Below are 23,764 nucleotides of genomic sequence, written 5' to 3'. Positions count from 1 at the left end.
TAGAATACCAACTCCTCAAACCGTCCTCAAAACATCTGTAAAAAGTAATGATTTCTCTTATTCTAGCAATTGACCTTACTTCCTTTTAAAATGCAAATCCTTTTATTTTCCCTCTAATCAACCCCTAACAATTAACCCTTCTATATAACTTTCAATACATAAAATTTTGCAAATGTTTTAGATGTCTGATGTTTGTTCAGTTCGTGTGTAACTTATGTACCCAATTGAGTAAGTGATGGATTCTCTTAGACACAAAGGTCTTAACAGGATATGAATCATGTTAACTTAATTCATTTGGTACTGAGCCCAGAACAGGATTAACCACATGCAGATAGATGCCCACTAAATGCACTCATTAGAAAATTTAAACACCCATCCCACAAAAACATGAATATCTAACTAATTTTCAGGAACCAGAAGAACAGGTGAAAGTTTTGTTGTTATTGTTGTTCTTTTGTTCATTCATTCAAGAAATAGTTAAGAAATATTTACTTTGTTCTCAGTAAGAATTAGAGAAGAATGCGATATAGACCCAATTTTCATGGCCCTAACTGTCTGGTTAGGGACATAAGGTATGAAAAACTAAATAAAATAAATTCAGGCACATTGCCCTTGTACTCATTGACTTCCCTTATTCCAATATAAGAATGTATATGTACACATACAGTGACATATATCAAAAAGAAGGAAATGCATATAGAAGATTCTTTGTCCCCTTTCAATATATAAATGTATTAGTTACCATGGAAACAACAGATAGAGTAGTTTATTCTCTTTTTATTATAAGAACAATAAGCAGTCACTGAAATATTTCACAATAAAGTTGTTCATAGATGTCTAGAAAAACATTTTTATGATCACATAATGATCTTTTTTTCATATAAAAGAGTATATAACACAGGGAAATTAAGGTCCTTTCTCAAAATGAAATCACTGAACTGCATACAGCCAACATTCTTGTATTATATGATTTTAAATGACAGCAAAACTTCCAATATAGGGCTTTGTTAATTTTTAGGTATTGATAATTTGATAATGGGAGAAATAACAACAACAAATGAATTATTTGAATATATACTATAAGTATAGTTTTTGAATATGATGTTCCATTCTCTTTCTCTGACAACCAAAAAATAAATTTTCAGGACTCTTCCCCATTCTCCTCAATTGTCTGCTAGAGAATGAATTGCACAATAGAGGAAGGTAAAATCAGAGGTGGGCAGAACTTTTTATTCAGCCTTGCAGACACCCCTTCTTTTATAATCCAGAAAATGCTTAGATCAAAGAAGTTGAAATCATAGTCTCAAACACCTCAGATCAGGATTCCTTGATGGTTAGATCAGATGAATATTCAGTCACTTCATTAAATCAATTTTCTCCACATAGGGATTTCATAAGCACAACTATCTCTTTTCTGTGTTATTATTATAAAATTGTTATTGTTGACATATCTGACAGTAATTCAATGTGCTAATCTTCATCAAATACTTAAGGCAGAAAACTTAGATTTACTTTTTTTTTTTTTTTTGGTCCAAGATATAATCTCTTATTTTCTTTTCTGACATAGCCTTTTCCCTTTAACCTCTGGCTTCCTGACCAATCATCTGACTAATTTTCTATAAGGATTAGCCATCATTGATATTCCATCCTTCTTTTCCCATCAGCTATAATTCTGAGCAATAATAAACAGTTGTTTGTCAGCTCTAACAATATGTTGGTAGATAATCTCTTAGAGATTTCTCTTCAGTTAAACCTGATTTTTCTTATTTAAACCTGAATTTTCTTATTTAAGGTACAAGACATAATGGTGTTTTCCCCTTGTTTTTAAGTTAAAATAATAACTTAATCTCAAACATTCACCATACAGAAAAATATTAAGACATGCAAAGATATAGTGGAAATATGGGTAGGAATCAAATTATGAAGGCATTTAATTTGCGAATGAGAAATTTTTCTTTTATCCTTTGGGCATTGAAGAACCACTAAATGCTTTTGAGTATGACAGTGATATGATTAATTTATGCTATTATTGGGAAGACTATTTTGATCAACTTGTCAAACTCCCCCCCCCCCCCTTTCCCTCATAGTACTAGCCATGAAGACATGTTAACACAGTGACTGTTTCAGTTACCAGTAAAGGAAGGTTTCTAACAAGTTGAGCCTGAAAACTCATAATATAGGCTTTGGAGATCTTATATTTGTCCCTTACTTTCCCTGTCCCTCTCTTCTTTCCTTATTTTCAAAGGAGTTTTAGCAGAGGAAGCAGCTTTGCAATTACTCAGTCAGAGCTATGAATATGATCTTCTTCATACAAATATCAGATACCAAAAAGCAAACTTCAAAGAAATTTGGGTACTGCAGAATTAGGAAGCCTATTCATTATTTCAAATGAGCCTCATGATATATCCATTAAGAACAACTAAAATAGAAAACATATTAGAAAAGAAAGAAACTGGAAACAAGGTCAATTTGCTGACCTACAATAATCCAGGGAAGAAGTGACTAGGACCTGAATTAGGGTGATAGATCTATGAGTAGAAGTAAGAGGAAAGAGGTAAGAGATATTACAGAGATTGCATGAGTAACATTTGGCCACTAAGAGGATCTGGGGATAAGGGAAAATGACACGGCAAAGAGTACTCTCAAGGTCTTTGTCTGGATGATGGAAAGGAATAGGAATATTTACATAGAAAGAAAATGAGTTCTGATGAAGACACATGAGGTTTAAGAGCAAATAATATGCCTAAAAATGTAGATATGGAATTCTTATGTGTAGACAAGAAAACTAAAGTAGTGGTAGAAAATGAGATCAACAATGGAAAGAATGTAAAAGATGAAGAGAAGAGAACTTAATACAGAGTTGTGGGAGACATGCAAGTTAAGGGATAATGATGTTTTATTGTTGTTGTTGTTGTTGTTTGGTACCTACGAGAAAAAATCCTAAAAGACAATGTGTAGGTGATTCTATTAATTAGGTTGTCAAGAACATGACACCAGACTAAAAGTGGTAGATTAGAAGAACAGGGAAGAATGGAAAGATTAGGTGTTGGTGTGTAGATAAAGATTGGGTTTTTCAGAAATGAGGTAGAATGAAAGAACAAAAGATTATTATGAGAGAAGAGAATTCTATAATACACAATCACAGAGGTGCCATAGTTATGGCTGAATATGACCATTTCTATATGTGATTGAGATAGCTAAGATATATGTCATAGTAGTAGAGATTGGTGAACTTGGAAATCAGAATGTTTGAGTAAAAAATGAATTAGAAAGTTTTAGTGCAGGGATTTTGGTAGACAAGTGATATTCCTTAAAAGTGATGTAGTTGTAGACATGCTATAAGGCAAGTATTAGACCCCTTGAATGAAGGAAAGAGAAAAGAGGAAGAATAAAGCGAAGGCAAGTTCATCACAGCAACAAATATCTAAGTTGGGTGATTTTAAATTGTGTGATATAGATGGACTGAGTGAATCTAAAAAGAGGAGAGGTTATTGAAATTCATGAAGAAGGAACATCTGTTAACATCAGTGAGGATCAAGTAGTATGCAAACTCTTCTTCCTCATCCACTGTATCAAAGGTCATGAAAGAACAATGAAACTTGTATTGAAACATTTGATGAAGCATCAAGTTTTCAAAATATAATCTATTTCTCTTAATACAGGAAGATGGAAGGATTATGAAAAGATGAGGTTGAGAATGAAGGCAAGTTTCTTTAGCTGGCCACACAGCTGCACAGCATAAACAGCATGTCAAATAATAGAACTTCATTTCTTTTTTTTTGTTGTTGTTGTTTGTTTATTTGTTTGTTTAATAATTTTAAAGGAAACTCTTTTTAAAAGGTATTTCTTTGTTTGCACATTATCTAGATCACACCACAGATTCCTGTCCCGGCCCTCCCACAGAGCCATCCTTAATAAGAAAAGCTTTTTTAAAAAAAATTTAAAAAGACAAAGAATGTAGAGAAAAATCACCAAAATACACTAAACACTGAAAACATACCGTTATGTGTTTTGCTCCACACTCATGTACCTCTGCAAAGAAAAAGGGGTGTTTGTCTTCCACATGCCACTTTTTGAGCCAAGCATGTTCTTTGTACTTTTGCAACATTCATTTTTGATTGTTGTATTGGTATAAGTATGTACCACAGTAGATGGAATGCCAACCATAGTGTCAGGAACACAAATTCAAATCCAATCTTAGACATTTACCAGTTATGCAGGTCTCTTTACTGTTTGTCTTCATTTGCTCATCTGCAAAATGAGGTGGAAAAGGGAATGGTAAATTATTCCAGTATCTTTGCCAAGAAAATCCTATATGGAGTAAGATTGAAACTACTCAGTAATAAAAAAACCAAAATGAATTTTTACCTTGTTTCTACTTACAGGAAGAAATAGGCAGCAAAACTATACTAGTGGGATACCTAAACTGTCCCCTTGCAGAACTTGATAAATTCAATTAAAAAATAAACAAGAAATAAACTAAGGAGATAAAATATTAGATATCATAAGAAAATTGGAAGATCAAGGAATACTCTACCTGTCAGATCTATGGGAAGGGGGAAAATTCATGACCAGACAAGAGACAGAGAGCATTACAAAATGCAAAATGGATAATTTTTATTATATTAAATTGAAAAAGTTTTTGTATAAACAAAACCAATACAACCAAAGTTAGAAAAAAGAAGAAAGGTAGGAATTAATCTTTATAACAAATATCTCTAAGACTTCATTCATCAAATATATAAAGAATGGAATCAAATTTATAAGAACACAAAGCATTCCCCATTTGATAAAGCATCAAAGGATAAGAATAAACACTTTTTAGATGAAACAATTAAAGCTATAGACATGTGTAGAAGTGCTCTAGATCATTTTTGATTAAAAACATCTGTAAATTAAACATTCAAAGGTGCTACTTCATATTTATAAAATTGGTGGAATGAAAAAAACAAAAGTGATAAATGTTGGAGGGCTAGGGGAAAATTGGGACACTAATGAATTGTTGATCTAGTTGTTAATTGATCCAACTCTTCTGAAGAGCAACTTGGAATTATGTCTCAAAGGTCAACCAAACTTTGCATATTCATTGATCTAGTAATAACACTACTAAGTTTGTATCCCAAAGAGATCATAGAAAAGGCAAGAGGATCTACATGTGCAAAAACATTACTAGCAGCCCTTTTCATTGGTGGCAATTGAAAATTGCCTGAAAATTGAGAGGATGCATATCAATTGGAGAATAGCTAAAGAAACTGTGATATAGGAATGTCATGGAATACTATTGTGCAATGAGAAATGATTAACAGGCAGATTTTAGAAAAATCCTGGAAAGATTTGAATGAACTAATGGAAACTGAAATTAATGGAACCAGGAGAAGATTGTACACAGTATAAGCAACATTGTATGATGATCAATTGTGATTGACTCAACTCTTCTTGGGAATATAAAGAACCAAGAAAATTACAAAGGACTCAAGGAAAGAAAATCCTATCCATAACCAGATAAAGAACTGATGAATTCTGAACACAGATTGATGCATTTTTCCACTTACTTTATTCATTCTTGTATTTTTTTCTTTTGACCTGTTTCTTCTTTTAAAGGTACATAATATGGAAATATGCTTTACATGATAACACATATTTCAAACTATATCAGAATGTCTATTATATTCTGAACAGGGGAGGGGAGAGAGGAAGGAAGAAAAAATTGAAACTCAAATTCTTGTTAAAATGAATGCAAAAATGTTCTTGACATGTAACTGGGGAAAAGTAAAATGCTATTAAATAGATAAATAAATTTAAGAAATAAAAGAAGAGGTGCTATATTTTGGTGTAAGTGGAAGCCTTTCTTTCTGCAAGTTACTTTCCTGCGTGTGGAATATATTTCCTCCAGAGGCATTTGGATTCAGTGACCAGATATAGATCAGGACTACTAGAAATGGCCCTGAATAAAGTGAAAGACCTTGGCCTTTTTAAGGTAAGGTCTTTAATAGGTATGAGTTTGACTGAAATAATGCCCATGCAGTGACTTAGGCTAGGCAAGAAATGAGGCAGAGAATGACCTTTGTTACCTAGTTTAAAAAAATAAATCTATGAAGGAAAACCTAAAGATTTCTGGTCAAAATAGAAACATGTATTGTTTACATTTATTCTGAGCCAATCAGGGCCCAAACAATGATCAGTTGCAGCTTGATCTGGGATCTATTGCTGGTCAATCAAAAAATCCCATAAAGATTCAAGTTAATGATCCTTAAGAAAGAAACCTAGTTCCAGGTGGATCCCCAGTGGGGCAGCTGCTATTACTACTCTTAGAGGTTCTTGTTTGTTTGTTTTTTTTTTCTTTTTTTTAATTTAATAGCCTTTTATTTACAGGATATATGCATGGGTAACTTTACAGCATTAACAATTGCCAAACCTCTTGTTCCAATTTTTCACCTCTTACCCCCACCCTCCCTAGATGGCAGGATGACCAGTAGATGTTATATACATTAAAATATAAATTAGATACATAATAAGTATACATGACCAAAACGTTATTTTGCTGTACAAAAAGAATGAGACTTTGAAATATTGTACAATTAGCTTGTGAAGGAAATCAAAAATGCATGTGGGCATAAATATAGGGATTGGGAATTCAATGTAATGGTTTTTAGTCATCTCCCAGAGTTCTTTTTCTGGGCATCGCTGGTTCAGTTCATTACCGCTCCATTGGAAATGATTTGGTTGATCTCGTTGCTGAGGATGGCCTGGTCCATCAGAACTGGTCATCATATAGTATTGTTGTTGAAGTATATAATGATCTCCTGGTCCTGCTCATTTCACTCAGCATCAGTTCGTGTAAGTCTCTCCAGGCCTTTCTGAAATCATCCTGTTGGTCATTTCTTACAGAACAGTAATATTCCATAATTTTCATATACCACAATTTATTCAACCATTCTCCAACTGATGGACATCCATTCAGTTTCCAGTTTTTAGCCACTACAAAAAGGGCTGCCACAAACATTCGTGCACATACAGGTCCCTTTCCCTTCTTTATAATCTCTTTGGGATATAGTCCCAGTAGTAACACTGCTGGATCAAAGGGTATGCACAGTTTGATAACTTTTTGAGCATAGTTCCAAACTACTCTCCAAAATGGTTGGATTCGTTCACAACTCCACCAACAATGCATCAATGTCCCAGTTTTCCGCATCCCTCCAACAATCATCATTATTTTTTCCTGTCATCTTAGCCAATCTGACAGGTGTGTAGTGGTATCTTAGAGTTGTCTTAATTTGCATTTCTCTGATTAATAATGACTTGGAGCATCTTTTCATATGACTAGAAATAGTTTCAATTTCTTCATCTGAGAATTGTCTGTTCATATCCTTTGACCATTTTTCAGTTGGAGAATGGCTTGATTTTTTATAAATTAGAGTTAATTCTCTATATATTTTGGAAATGAGGCCTTTATCAGAACCTTTGACTGTAAAAATATTTTCCCACTTTATTGCTTCCCTTCTAATCTTGTCTGCATTAGTTTTGTTTGTACAAAAACTTTTCAGTTTGGTATAATCGAAATTTTCTATTTTGTGATCAGTAATGATCTCTAGTTCTTCTTTGGTCATAAAGACCTTCCCCTTCCACAGGTCTGAGAGGTAAACTATCCTGTGTTCCTCTAATTTATTAATAATTTCATTCTTTATGCCTAGGTCATGAACCCATTTTGACCTTATCTTGGTGTACGGTGTTAAGTATGGATCAATGCCTAGTTTCTGCCATATTAGTTTCCAATTTTCCCAGCAATTTTTATCAAACGGTAAGTTCTTATCCCAAAAGCTGGGGTCTTTGGGTTTGTCAAATACTAGGTTGCTATATTTGTTGACTGTTTTATCCCTTGAACCTAATCTATTCCGCTGATCAACTAATCTATTCCTTAGCCAATACCAAATAGTTTTGGTAACTGCTGCTCTATAATATAATTTTAGATCTGGTACAGCTAAGCCACCTTCATTTGATTTTTTTTTCATTAATTCCTTTGAAATTCTTGACCTTTTGTTTTTCCATATGAATTTTGTTGTTATTTTTCTAGGTCATTAAAATAGTTTTTGGGAATCTGATTGGTATAGCGCTAAATAAATAGATTAGTTTAGGTAATATTGTCATCTTTATTATATTTGCTTGCCCTATCCAAGAGCATTTAATATTTTTCCAATTGGTTAGATCAGACTTAATTTGTGTGAAAAGTGGTCTGTAATTTTGTTCATAAAGTTTCTGATTTTCCCTTGGCAGATAGATTAGAGGTTCTTGTTTGAACTCTGTTCTTGAAGAAAACCATGACTTCATGGAAGTGATGTCACATGCAAGTGAATACAAAATGCCCAATCAGTGATTAGGGCTAGATGAGAAATGAGGCAGAGAATGACTCATTTTATCCGGTTTAAAAAAAAAAAAAAAAAAAAAAAACTCAATCTGAGAGAGGAAAACCCTCAGGATTTCTGATCAAAATAGAAACAATTGTTATTTATATTCATTGTGAACCATTCAGGGCCCAAAGAATAACCAAGTGAGGCTTAGTCTGGGATCTATTGTTAGATAATCAAAGAGAATTAGAGTGATGTAGATTCAAGACATGGTCCTGAAGAAAGAAATCTAATTGCAATTTTTGTCTTAAACCATATGAGCATTTTAGCTGCTTTATTTACAAAAATCTAAATTGCTTTCTAAAGTAGTTATAGTAATTCATAGTTTCACAAACACTGACTCCAACTTTGATTGTTACTATCTCTTGCCATTTTTACAAACTGGTCAAGGGTATCTTGAAATCACAGGATTATCTTGATTTGTATTTCTCTTTATTATGTGTGATTTGGAGTATATAGCATAGGGAATAAATATTCTTTATCTGTTTGAGTTTTTCTTTTTTATTGTTGTTGGACCCCGTTAAGTGACTGTGAATCAGTTAGTGGGTTCTATGACATTAGGCCTTAATGCCATTGTTGAAGTGTGAGAAATGAGGGGTAAGAGATCCCCAGGCTAGTGTAACAGGTTTTTGCAAAAGAATTCACAATCCCCATGTGCAGGTGAGGTTTTGGCAAAAAAAATGGGTTTATTACACTGAGAAACAACTTCTCAGTGGGCCAAATCCTGATTTAACAAAGATTTGGGGTTCGGAGGTCTTTTATTAGCCTTCTATGGTTTGAGGCTAGGGAAATTAGGGGCTAATTTTCAATTCAATAAAAAGTTGTGATTATGCCCCAAGCCAAGATCTCCAATTGAATTGTAGGTGGAGATTGCAATGGGAGTTTCCCCTAGGAACAGGAGGGTGGGGCCCTTCCCAAAGGTCCCAAGGGATTGAGATTTTAGGGTTTCTCTTTCCCAGGGTGGACCTTTCCCAGGTCCACCCTCTCAAAGATTAAGGGGAAACAGTTTATATTACCATCATCTTAATTTCATCTGCTAATTGGAATATCTATAGTTGCTCGTAATTTGTGAAGAACCCCTCTTCTATTTTGATGTTGCCTTGTATATTTTCCAGAACAGTAGCAATGATGTTTTCTGAGGATGTTACATTTCTCATTTAATATTAGTAAGCAACAGATCATAGAAGTTGTTTCAGTTTTGTACCTGTTTTTCAAGGGATTTGCCTTGTTGGGAAAAATATATTTTTGCTCTGCTAAATCAAATTGGCTTTGACATGATCAAAACCAGTAAACATAATCAATATGTGACTATAAAAATGAACTTACTTATTACTTCCCACATTTTTATCAATGCTACCTTCAAGAAGTCTATATCATCATTCAAATATTTTTCCCAGAGATGAGAAAGTATGTACATATGTAGGCATGTTTTTTTAAAAATCATCTATGTTGCATTTTTTGTGACTTATAGGCAAATTCACTAATTAGGAAAACAAAATTTTTTAGCATTAGTGCCAAGTTCTTGCCATTATCATTATGTATAGTTCAATCACTACTTGATAGCATATTCAAGATTTAGAAAGATGTATTTTGGCATAATGTAATATATTCAAGAAATTATGTTCATATGTATAATTTAATATATGCTTATGTACATTATGTATATAATATAACCCCAGTATGATCTGTCTTGACATTATCCTGGACATTTATAGTGGAAAAGAGACACTGATGATTTCTGCAACTCTGTCTTACTTAAAACCAGTTTATATATAAAACAAAAGGCATCACCCATACAATTTTACCATTTTTACCTATCTCACAGTACTGTGGTGATGGGACAGTGTTCATGAAGCAGTAAGTGTGGATACTGTGCCTATGACTATAGCCATAACTCTGGGCACAAGTGGCTGAAACCATAAGGTCATTTTCTCACTGGATGTAGCAGTGGGATTTGGCAGCCTCCTGGGTATCTGAGAAGCCTTTTAAGGATCATACTGCTAAGCTTCATATGTGAGGAAGGAGGTAGAAAATGTGCCCTTAAAAATTGTCTGCTTACCCAACTTTGGCCTGATTACCATGGTTCATAGACTAATACTCTCCAAGTCAAATATTTGCATTCAACAAAAGTGGTGACCTGGAGGCAAAGAGACTACTAGAAGAATTAATGTCAACAGATTAGAGTGCCAAATGAAGAAAAATAAAAATAATGAGATACAAAAGAATTTTGTCACAAAAAAAACTCAAAGAACATACAACAGAGAATGAAAATAGGTCCCAATATAATGATAAATACTAAAGAATAAATTAAGTTAAGTTAAAACTAGAATTGGAAGATAATGCTTCAAAAAACCTTAAACAAATAAAACTGCTAAATTGAAAATTATCATGAAACTATCACAAAATTTCTGTAACAGTTTAAGTGTTCAGTTAAATAATCACAGGCAGAAATGGGAACAGAATTAGATTCCACTGATAAGACTTTTAAGACAAGAGAATAAATTGCTTTGAAGAAATTATAAAGAAATTCTCTAAAGCCGTAGGTAATGGAAAAAAGAATGGGATATTCAGATTTTAAAATGCTGAGACAGAATAATAATATTAGTCTAGAAGCTAAAGAAAACCATGGTCAAATTCATGAGATTTCTCTAAGCTAAAGCAAATCTGTAATAAAATTGCAAATAGATAAAATCTGAGAACTATTAATTTTTCAGAAAAAATATAAAATAATTTAGTTATCTATGAAACAAAAAATTATGCCAAATAATTTAGAATGAATGCATACTACCTAATTTATTTTATGTTACAAATATAGTCTTAATTGCAGAGCTAAGATGTCAAAATGAAATTATTTCTTTTCTGGGAAAATTTTTTTTCCAATGAGATAGTTTAAATTTTCTTTTATTTCCCCAGTCATTTTAATTTGTCTTATAAAGTTTTGATGTCTCGTGGCAACATTAGCTTGTTGTTGCCCAAATCTATTTTAAGGAACTATTTTCTTAACTTATTTTCTTTTCTCCATTTATGCAATTCTGTTTTTTAAGGTGTTCTTTTCTTCAGTCAATCTTTATGCTTCTTTTATCATTTGACTTATTCTGTTTTCTTAAGTGTATTTTCTGCAGTATTATTGTGAGAGAACTCAGGTAGGTTTGTTACAAAAAGAAATAATTTTTCATTAAATTATCAAGGAAAACTGCCCTAATATCCTAGAATCAGAAAACAAACTAGAAAATGAATGAATCCACCAATCACTGTCTGAAAAAGATTCCAAAACAGAATCAGGAATATTATAACCAAATTCTAAGTCTTCCAGAGCAAACATAAAGTATGGGTTGGGTTGGTGTGAACTTAAGACTGGGACAGAAAGGCACACAGAAAGTGTGACACACACTTACACACACAGAGAGACAGAGACAGAGACAAAGACAGAGAGACAGAGGGAGTCAGAGTCAGAGAGACAGACAAAGAGACAGAGAAAGACAGAGAGAACAAGTAATGGACTAGAACACGCTTTAATGCTTCAACTTAAGTAAAGCACAAAAGCAAGTAACAATCATGATCTCAAACAAAGCAAAAATAAAAGTAGATCTAATCAAAAGAGAGAATAAAAAAATTTGATAAAAGATAGCCTAGACAATGAAGTCATATCAATACTAAACTGTATGTGAACCAAGCGGTAGAGCATCTAAATTCTGAAAGAAAAAAATTAAAAGAGTTATAGGAGGAAATAAATGTTGGCATATGGCACTGACATGAAAACTGACTGCGTATTAGTGAAGGGATGCTGGGGTAGGAAGTGGGGAGAGGACATTTCCATATGAAATGCAGAAAAACAAAAAAAATATTAAATATATCAATTCCAAATCATAATGTGATAATACAATTGCATTAAATATAGATTAAAAATTGGAAACTAATCATTCAAATTCTAAAATAAATTAGTGAATCAAAGGACAAATCATAGAAACAATAATTTCATGTAAAAGAATGACAACAATGAGAAAATTTAACAAAAAAATTATGGAGAATAAGAAAAGAAATACTGAAGGGAAAATGTATATCTCTAAATGCTTGCATCAATAAAATAGAAAAAGAACAGAAAAATGACTTGGGCATATGACTAATAAAAGAACAAATTAAAAATCCCCAATTAAACATCAAATTGAAAATCACGAAAAGCAAAGGAAATTGAATAAAATTTGAAATTGAAAATTGAATAATAAATATTGAAATAAGAAAACCATTGAACTAATAAATAAAGATGGTTTTATGATAAAACAAACAAAATAGACAATCTATTGTTTAATTTTATTTAAAAAAATAAAATCAAATTACCAGTATGAAAAAATGAAAAGGATTAATTTACCATCAATGAAGATGAAATTAAAGCAATTATTGGGAGCTATTTTGTGAAATCATGTGTCAGTAATTCTAATAAGGTAAGTAAAATAGATGAATATTTACCAAAAAAAATTATAAATTTCTTTGACTGAGAAAAGAGGTAATAAAATACTTTAATCCCGAGGAAACAAAATTGAATAAAGCATTAATGAACTTCCTTTAAAAAATAATATGCTTTACCAGATAGGTTCACAAATGTATTCTACCACACATTTAAAGAACAATTAATTATAATATTATATAAATTATTTGAAAAATGGGCAAGAAAGGAATCCTACAAAATTCCTTTTATGAAACAAATGTGATGCTGATACGTAAACCAGAAAAACTCCAAAGAAAGAAAATTGTAATTTCCCCAATAAATATTGATGCACTTTAAAAATATAAAATTTTACCAAAATATTATAGTAATATGTCACAAAAATTATTAGTGGGTTTTATACCAGGACTGTTGGTCTGATTCAATATTAAGAAAACTATCAGAACAATTGACAATGAAACCAGCAGAAATCATATGGTTACTCAATAAATGCAGAAATTTTTTTGACAAAATACATCACCATTCCCTTTAAGAACACTAAAGTTCATAGGAATAATAGATGTAGCTTTACTTGAAATGATAAGTATTATCTATCTAAAACCACTAGCAAGTGTTATCTGTAGGTGGGGATAAACTAGAAGCCTTCTCAATAAGATCAAGAATGAAGCAAGGATGCCTAATATTACTGCTATTATTCATTATTATAATATGAATGTTAGCTATAGCAATAAGAGAAGAAAAATAGGGAGATTACAATAGGAAAAGAAGAAACAAAACTATCACTATCTAAAGAAGATAAGATGATATATTTGGAGAATCTTAGAGAATCAACTAAAAATCTAATTGAAATAATTAACAGCTTGAATAAAATTGCAGGATACAAGTTAAACCTACCTAAGTCATCAACATTTCTATATATTACAAACAAACAAATTCCCCAGTAGCATGAGATAGAAATAAAAATTGAATATAAAATACCTATAGACAATGTAAAACACTTCAGAATCTATCAGCAAAGATAAACTCAGGAATTACATAAGCACAGTAATAAAACACAAATTTTTTACACAAATAAGATCAGATTTAAACAATTGAAAAATATTAATCATTCATGTGTAGACCAAACTAATATAACAAAATGACAATTCTATGAAATTAATTTATTCAGGGCCATTATTTTGCTGAGCCAGAAATAATAATAACAAAGTTCATCTGGAAAAATAAAAGGGCAGAACAGCATGGGAATCAAAGAGGGGGAAAAAGTGAAGATGGCTTAGTCATACCAGAACTCAAACTATTAGAAAGTAGTAATCATCCGAATTTTGGTATTTGCTAAAAAATACAGTGTAAGAGGAGTGGTCTACATTAGATACAGGATACACAGTGATAAATGACCATAGTAATCTCATATTTGATAAACCAAATGATCCAACTTTGGGGGCAAAACTTTCTATGAAAATTGGGAAGGAGTTTTGCAGAAACTAGGTTTAGACCAACATCTCACACTGTATACTGAAAGAAGGTTAAAGTATGAACATAGTTTAGACATAAAGCAAATTAATGAATAGTTTATTTCTCAGATCTAAGAATAAGGGAAGAATTTATGGCCAAATAAGAAAGACCAGTATGAGATATAAAACAGATAATTCTGATTACTTTAAAAGTTTTCACAAAAATGAAATCAATTCAGTAAAAATTAAGAAAAAAGCAGAAAACTGGGGAAATTTTTTCTAGCAAGGACCTCTGATAAAGACCTCATTTATCACATATTTAGTGAACTAAGACAAATTCATGAAGCTATATTTCCCAAATGATAAATTTTCAAAGCATATGAAAGGACAGCTTTAGATAAGGAAATCAAAGCTATCTATACTCATATAGAAAAAGTGTCAAATCTTTAGTGATTAGAGAAATGTAAATTAAAATATCTTTCAAGTATCACCTTATACCTGTCAGATTTGTTAATGTGACAGAAAAGAAAAAAATATCAAATATTGGATGGATATATGAGAAAATGAGGATACTAATGCCCTATTGATGGAATTGATTGGCATGACTGTGCCTATGTAAACTATATCAAATTGATTGCCTTTTAAATAAGGTAGTAGGGAAGGCAGGGACTCAGAAAATTTGGAAATCAAAAATTTTTTAAATGATGTTACATATATTCAGAAAAAATAAAATATTAAAAAGATATAGTCCTAAGGAGAAAAAAAAACTGAAGAAGAATAAAGTAGAAATAAATATCTATGGATCAATATTATCCATTAAAAAAACTAAGTAATATATTTAAAATATTAACAATAATAAAGATGAAATAATAAAGAATAAAGATCTAACATTTGAAAAGCAATTATCTAAATTAATCATATAAATAGCAAAAGTAGAAAAAAAGATGTGTATGTAAATAAATTTAGAAAAAAGTTCTTTTTGAAAAAATACTCACATATATAAACATTAATTAGAATGAAGCAAAATAATGGTCTCATAAACAAAAATAATATTTATGTCATGTTTTGTACTGGAAAGAAAGCAGGTACTCATCAACTGAGGGAGGGTTAAATTACTTGTAATACAGAGATGCAATGAAATATTACTATTATCTAAAAAGCAAAGAAAATAGTGAATATAGATAAGGATCAAAAATTATTGCCTATATCTCTTCTTTCCTGTCTTATGCTACAACTAATATTTCAAATATTATGTCAAAAAGAATAGAGATAAATCCAGGTAGATGGCTAAGCAGGAAGAATACTGGGCCTGAAATTAAAATGATCTGAATTTAAATATGGTCTTAGACATTTATTACATATGTACTCTAGGCAAGTCATTTAACTTCTGTTTCCTCAGTCTCCTCATCTATAAAACAATGATGAAAATATCCCAGGGTTGTTGGAAGGAGCAAATGAGATAATAATTGTAAAGCAATTACTATAGTACCTGGCAAATAGTAGCTGCTATATAAATGTTAACTATTATTGTTATTATTTCACCCTGATCATACCCTGATCATGAGAAAATGTCCACTGTTCATCTATTAAAAGAAATAACAACTCTTGGTTTTAGATAAATGCATTTAATCATTTCCTTAATGGGAAAGGTCTTGGGGGCACCTAGGTGGTGCAATGGACCAGCATGGAAATCAGGAAGACCTGAGTTCAAATCTGACCTCAGATACTTAACACTTCCTAGCTGTGTGATTGTGGGCAAGTCACTTAACCCCAATTGCCTCAAGGAAAAAAAAAATTAGGAAAGGTCTTTATTTTTTTTTATGATTTTTGCATCAAAAGTTAAACAATTGGCATATTTTTATACACAACACATAAAATCAGATATAAGGTATCCTTGAAGGTAGAAAGCATTAATAAATTCTATGGGGGCTAGGAACAATATTTTGAAAATCAAAATATTGAGTCTTGAAGAAAATCAGAAATTCCAAATGGTGGAGTTAAATAGAATTTGAATTTGGAGCATAGAGCTAAGAGAATGCAAAGGCAAGCATACAGAACATAGAATGTCAAATGTCAAGCAATAGAATATATGGTGGTAACATGTACAATAGGGAAGGAAAGGATAAAATCAACTTTCAAAGAACTTTAAATATTTGACAGAAGAGTAACATTTAATTCTAGAGTTAAAGATGTGGAATTTATTGAATAGGTGAATGACATAGGAAGACTTAAAGGAAGAATTTTGGTGAGTGTTTAGAACACAGACTAGAGTAGGGAAATACTTGAGGAAAGGAGATAATGAGGACTTTTGCAGTATTAGAGATGTGAGGAAATAAGAATTCTACCAGGATAGTAGGCATGAGTTCAGAGATGTTTTAGAAATACAAGTTACAATATTTAGTTACTGATTGGAAAGAATAAACTCAAGACAGTTGATCAATGTTTCTGTGTATAACCAGTAAAATCTAAGAATATTAATTAGTGTCTCATTAAAATAACTACAAAACTATGGAAAATATCTGGATATTAAAAACTGAGGCATTTATGAGATGTATAGAAATTCAACTACACAATAGTGTTTTTAGAAATGAAGCACTAAATAATTAGAGAGGTATTAAATGTTCCTGGTTAGACCTTGCCAATGTATTAAAATTTTGATACCACTTACTCTACAAAGTTATGACATATATAATCACTTACAAATTCATGGAATTAAGTTAAAAAAATTCATATGGAGGATTCAAAGGTTATAACGGAAAAATAGAAATGAAGAATGTCTAATGTTATTATATGTCAAATTATATTTTAAGTTGTCATAATTGCAACATTGGCTTGACCCTACTTAGAAATATAAATGTAACACTATAGGAGGAAAGACTAGAACTGGAAGGGATTTCAGAAAGTATCTTGTCTAATATCTTCATTTTATCCAGAAAGAGCTCAAACACAGAGGAGTTGTTTGTGAAAAAGTCTACACAAAGTAAATCTATATCTATCACATTCTTAGCATTCTGCCAAAGATTGGCTACATGTTGAAAATTTTTCACTTTTTCAGCAGCTTTAGAGTTATAGAGAAACTCTTCTGGTGGCTACAAAATAGATTAGTGTCATTTGAACTTCCTTTCTTTTGTACCTGAAAATATTTCTCCTAATCACTTATAGGACTTGTTTGTGAATTGATTTTAAAAATTTAACCACTAAATATCTTATAGTTTGTAGCTTTGAGTTTCTTCTTGGAAGCAATCTGAGTTCAGAGTGCTACATGGTTGATTTCTGTAGTTTGGATTTCTGAGATTTTGAAAGGAGCAGGAAAATGGTGAGTGTGGGAATGAGTTCCATTTTAGGCCAAGATATGTGTCCTATTTTTTTCATTCTGTTTCCTCCCTAACCCCTAACAAATTGTTTGCATCAGAGAATGCTGCCATTATTATGCTAGCTGGCACCAAGTTTATGAAACCAGGATCTTTCTAAGTATTGGAAAGAAAGAGGAAAACACTGGTGTTTTGGACTTGGGTGTTGTGGCAAATCTGTGGGTTAAAGTGGTGACCATGGCGGAGGGGTGCTGAGTAAACTCAGAATATATAGCAGTTTATTTTAAAAAAATGGATTCTGGATGTTTTACATCTTGGAGAGAAGTAAAGTTGAAGTTGCTTTATATTTGCTATACGATTTCGGTTCTGGTGAGCTTGAGCGGTTGTAAGGGTCAGAGAAAACTTCTATTTTTTTTTTTTTTTTTTTGCCCAGAAAATATAAATCTTCTTTAATTTTTTTGTTTGTTTAATTTTTTTGTGTTGTTTCAATTTTTAATTGTTTTGTTTGTTTCATTCTACCTTTTGGTAGAATGTTGAAGCCTATCAAACAATTTTCAGAGTTTAAATGCATAAAATAAAATACATAGGATTATATGCTGATAAGAAATCTAACACACAGAAATAGAATATAGACCCCAAGTTAAAAATCTCTATTTCAATACAGTGTATGATTTCTAGGAACAAATATATTTTTTAAGAAAATGTATCTCCACTACTTAGTGTATCTAACATAAAGTAGTTGATTAATAAATTATTACTGATTGACTTCTTCTTTTATAGATTCCTCGGTAAAATGCTCTATTTGCCTTTTTCTTTACTTGGAAGTGAGTTACAGATAATTCTGTGATAATGGTAATCACACACATAGAATCTGTCTGTCAGAGAAATGAAGGGTATTGAGCATTTGCACATGCTTTAGCAAGGATCCTAAATTAACAGTAGCATGACTACATGGTGGAAGGAATTTTCAGATAAGGTTGGAGAGCAAAGACTGGGGGGAAAGTGCTTTGGGGTGATTCTTTCCATTTGATAACTTATATTTATGGCCCCCTAAGTTTCTGCCTTTTAAGAGAAATCCCAGTGGAAACCTAATGACAGGCAGATGTCTACAGTTCAAGGTTTCAGATGTGTCATCTATTCTCTGGAATACTGCAGGGGTTATGCTACAAATTGAAATATCTAGATACATGAAAAAGAACTGACACATTGAGTCAGATAGTGTTTTCTTGTATAAAAAGCTCTGATCTTAGAGTAGGACAATGTAGCATGGTCAGACATTATGATAATAATCTAAGCTTTTTCACTTGCAGAAACTAGAAGCATAACAGTCAAATTAAGACAAAATTGGGACCTCACAAGATTAATGAGAATCTATGTTCAAGGTTGGAATAATTACAGTAGAAAATGGATGATTTTGGCCATTTGTGGTATAATTATTCTCATTTTGCATATAGATTTTCTTAAACTTATTAGGACACAAATTATTGTTCTAACTCTTCTTATATTTAACAATGGAGTGATAATGATGCATAATAAAATAGGAAGTTGCCTATGCAATGAATTTAAGGGCTGCTTTAAAATTCTCAGAAAATTAAATTAAATTAAACAAAATTATTAAATATTTATTGGCTGAGATAGAACTAAAACAGCAATTTTGAACTTTTTGTTTGCTTTTTTGGGGTTTATTTTTGTTCTTTTTGCTTGGACACTCATCAAAATAAACTCCATTTTCACCAGGACCTCCCATATCCAGACTGTCAATATTTTCACAGTGTCTTTTATATATATCTTCTACTCTTGGAAGCTTCTACCACCCTGTTGCAAACTCTGAATATCTCATGCCATTATTTCAATACTGTTTGGCTAGTTTCTCTGCCTCAACTTTCCCCCCACTCTAGTTCATTCATGACAGTAATCTCTCTAAATCTCATGCCTGGTCATGTCTCCCCCTACTAATATATAAATTCCACTTTAATCTGGTCACTTCTAACATCAGTTATAAAATCCTCTGTTCATATTTTAAAGACCTTGACAATCTGGCTTCTTCACAAGCTTTTCAGTTTTTCTTATACATTATCAATTCCCCACTCCCTATATATGTACTCTTCAATCTTGTAACCTTGGCCACCTTGCTGTTTTTTTTTTTTTTTTTTGCATGTTATAATCCATATCCCACTTCCATGAATTTTTGCTGTCCCACCTCCATCAGTGTAATTCTATCCCTTTTCATTTATGCCCTTTGGCTTCCTTCTGTAAGAAACCTTTCCTAATCTCCTTTAATTCTAGTTCTTTCCCTTCATGATTACTTCCAACTTATCCAGTATGTATCTTGTTTACATGTAGGAAGGAAAAATACCAAAAGTTAATGTAGTCTATTTCCCAATTTTACTTTGTACCAGTTTTATTCACCACTTCTGTAAATGCAATGTTGTACCCAGTGGGAAGGAGTGTTGAGAGAAAAACAATTATCACCATCACTGCTAACACTATGATTCAATTCAATTTCTTTAAACATTTTTCCTATAAATTTAATAATTATCAACAAAACAATTAAGATAATAATCATGCAATATGCAGTTTAAAGTCTTACATAAAACCTTCAGAGTTTAGAACAAAATAATATTTAAGTTACCAGACAACAAAGAAGAAATATTTCTTCTGGTTCCCCTTCAAAATCTATCTCGAGTTTTTTTAGGTCTGGGCTTGTTTCTTTCAGCCCCTGGATGTAAAGGCATTGGCTCATAGATCTTCACATATGGATGAATGACCCTTTTGCTCTTTCTTTGAAAATGTATAGTTTTGAGTTTCACCAGCCATTTACCAGATGTAGTATTGAAACCAACAGTTGCTCCAAGGAAAGACATCAAAGACTTATAGAAACATGTTCTGAAACACATTATTAGAAGACCTAACAATATACTTTTTCTTATCTCTACATATGCATATAATGCATGAAAATAATATCTGTGTCTAGGTATTCAGAATAACTAAAATAATGAGACATTTTCTCTTATACCTTAGAGAAATAAGTTATAGTTATAGAATCACAGAATCTCACATTTTGAATAATTATAGCAGCTGACATTTAAGTCATGCTTTTTATCTCATTTGATCCTCAAAACAGCCATATGAGATGTTATTTTCCTCTTTTATTGTCCCATTTACAAAGAATGCTAGTTCAAGCATTGATCCTTACCATTTTCCTATGGTGTGTTTCACAGTCCTATGGAGATCTTTTATTTTCTTCCTCTTCTGATGGAGGAGAGAAATTACCTCTGTTTTGTTTCTCTACTAATATGCACGATAAGTGCTTTACCAACCATAGAGGACCTTCAGTTAATAAGGATAGGGACAGAATATGTAGTTTTATGAAGTTAAAGAACTCTCAGGTGGTAAAACAGCCTTTAACAAAGCAAATCAGAATTTGCCTGATAATATAGAAAGTTCCCTAGAACACTTGAGAGATTCAGTGATTGTCCTGAGGTCACACAGCCATGCTATGTCAGAATTGGGCCTCCAGACCAAGCCTACCTGGCTTCAAGGTTACCTTCTATGTATTAGACCAGGCTTCCTTTTATGTCAGCTATTATCATAATTACTAAATTGGAGCTGTGATTTCATCATATATTTCATCATCATCATATTTCATCATCCTTGCAATGATGAAGTTCCTTTTCCTCCAACTCAAATTGTTATAATTGTCTGCAATTTATAGAGTTGCAGGATATTACCCTGAGAGATTAAGTAATATGCATCCAAAGCAGACCTTACCTAAATCCAGGAATTCTTGACTTCAAATTGGGTTCCTTAAAAAACAAATATTAATTCTATTTAAGGCCAGTACTTTATTCCCCACTTCATGGAATTAGATGGAATAGAGAATGCTAGACTTGGAGTCAGGAAATCCCGAGTTCAAACATTGCTCATATACTTACTAGCCATGGGACCTGATCAAGTCATTTAATCTCTGTTTGATTTTGTTTCCTCAAATGTAAAATAAGGATAATGACAGAATATATCTTGTATGATTGTTGTGAGGGTCAAATGACACATTTATAAAGTACTTAACACAATGCCTGCTAAAGAACTAAATAAATGCTTTCCCCCCTTACCTCTGTATGTAATAATTCCTCTTGCATCTATTTTTTTTATTATTGTTGTCATGTTGTTTTCAATTTACATATTATTTAATCTATGATAATATATTACTAATATATTTATATGTGCTACTGCTGTTACTTATAAGACAATAATGATATAAATATCTCACAAATGTAACATATATTATTATAAATATATAATTTACAAATATAAATACATATTACAAAATTATAATAATATGCTTATGAAATACTAATACAACATATAAGATGTTCGATAAAGAATTCTAATATATCCCTCTACAATGCAGCTGCTTCACTGCTGGTACTGTCTCCCATGGAAAAGTTGAACAATAGAGATATATTTATTATGTGCATAACCATGTAAATATTTCAAACTCCCTGAATCAATAATTAATAATGAAAGGATTGGGTTAAATGATCATTAGGATCCCTTCTCACTTCTCATTTCTGGAGTGCATCTATGTCCTTGTTTCCCATGTTCTCACCCCTTCATTTTGCAGAGGAGGAAAAGAAGGGGCAAGGAAGTTAAATGACACACCTAAAGACTCAGAACTAGTATGAAACAGAGTTGTGGTTTGATTTTAGTCCCAGTACTCAGACTAAGCACAATGGTCTTATCTTTACTACTCCGAATGCTCAGACTGTCTATAAAATTTTACTTTTCTGAATCTCTGTGGTTCTGAAAATATAGGTAAGTCATCATCTGCGAAATTGAGCCTTGAAACCCCCAATGCTGTGAGCATTCAGAGAAATCTGACCTTTTTATCGTAAATAAAATTCAGAACAGTGCAACTATATTTCCACTGCCTAGTTTGGAAATGGAAGGACAAGTTTCCTTCAACTTCAATTACTCTTCTTAGAAGCTTTTATTTCACCCCTTTCCATTTAACTGAATAGGAGAAAGTACAAGTGGCAGCAACTTTCTAGACTAAAGTGGAGGGTGGAGGAAGAAAGAGAAAAAAGTAAAGAAAAGTCATTTTAGTTTTGATTTTTTTAAGGTATTTTAACCAGGCTCTTTCCTTTTCAATTTGTATTTTCACTGACCATTCAATTGTATTATATATCATAAAGAGGGATACGAGCAACAGTGTAATAGATATAAAAATGATATATACAATCTCAAGAAAAGACAAAAAAAGGATGAAATGAAGTATGCAGTCCAAACCATTATTGTAAATAATATATTGTCCATAAGAATGTTTGGAGGGGAAAAAATAGCACTGTTGAATGAAATCTGTACTGTATATTCTGGAACTAATAAACTATTGTCATTGTGTACTGAAAGTGATGACAACAGTAACAGAAATTGTTTGCATGTATATATTTATGTATATATAAAGGTTCTTTGAAAACATATATATATACATATATATACACACATTATATATACACATATATGTGATTTTTCAATGTATTTTTGCCTACATTATCTCATTTGATCCTTACAATATCCTTGAGAGATCTTTAATGTAAGCATTATAATCATCCCTGTTTTACAGATGATCCAAGTAAGAATCAAAAAAGTCAAATTATTTCAAAGACAATGTGATACAATGAAATTTCACTGGATTTAAAAGCTAAGGGATCTGGATTTTAGAGCTAGTAATATTACTTAACAAACATCAAGGTGGTAAAGTGGATAGAACACTAGAACTGAGGTCAGAGACATGAGTTCAAATACCAGCTCATACATTTTAATAGTTGTGTGATCCTAGGCAAGTCATTTGACCCTGAATGCCTCACTTCCTCTTACATAAAATGAGCTGGAGAAGGACATGACAAACCACTCTAGTGTCTTTGCCAAGAAAACGCCAAATAGGTCACAGAAAATTGGACATGAATGAAAGGATTCAGCAACATCTGTTACTTAGCATTTAAAGGTTTTCAGGTAAGATATGGCTTTTTTGGTGCCTCAGTTTCTATATCTGTAGAATAAATGTTTGAAGTTAAATAGTCTCTAAGGTTTTTATCTAGCTAGAAATCTATTATCCTAGATAAATTCCAATAAAAAGAAGTTCTGCATTCACTTCCTATC

The sequence above is a fragment of the Sarcophilus harrisii genome, chromosome 5 (genome assembly GCF_902635505.1).
Source record: "Sarcophilus harrisii chromosome 5, mSarHar1.11, whole genome shotgun sequence".
Classification (NCBI taxonomy): domain Eukaryota; kingdom Metazoa; phylum Chordata; class Mammalia; order Dasyuromorphia; family Dasyuridae; genus Sarcophilus; species Sarcophilus harrisii.
Note: the sequence above shows the minus strand (reverse complement) of the source record.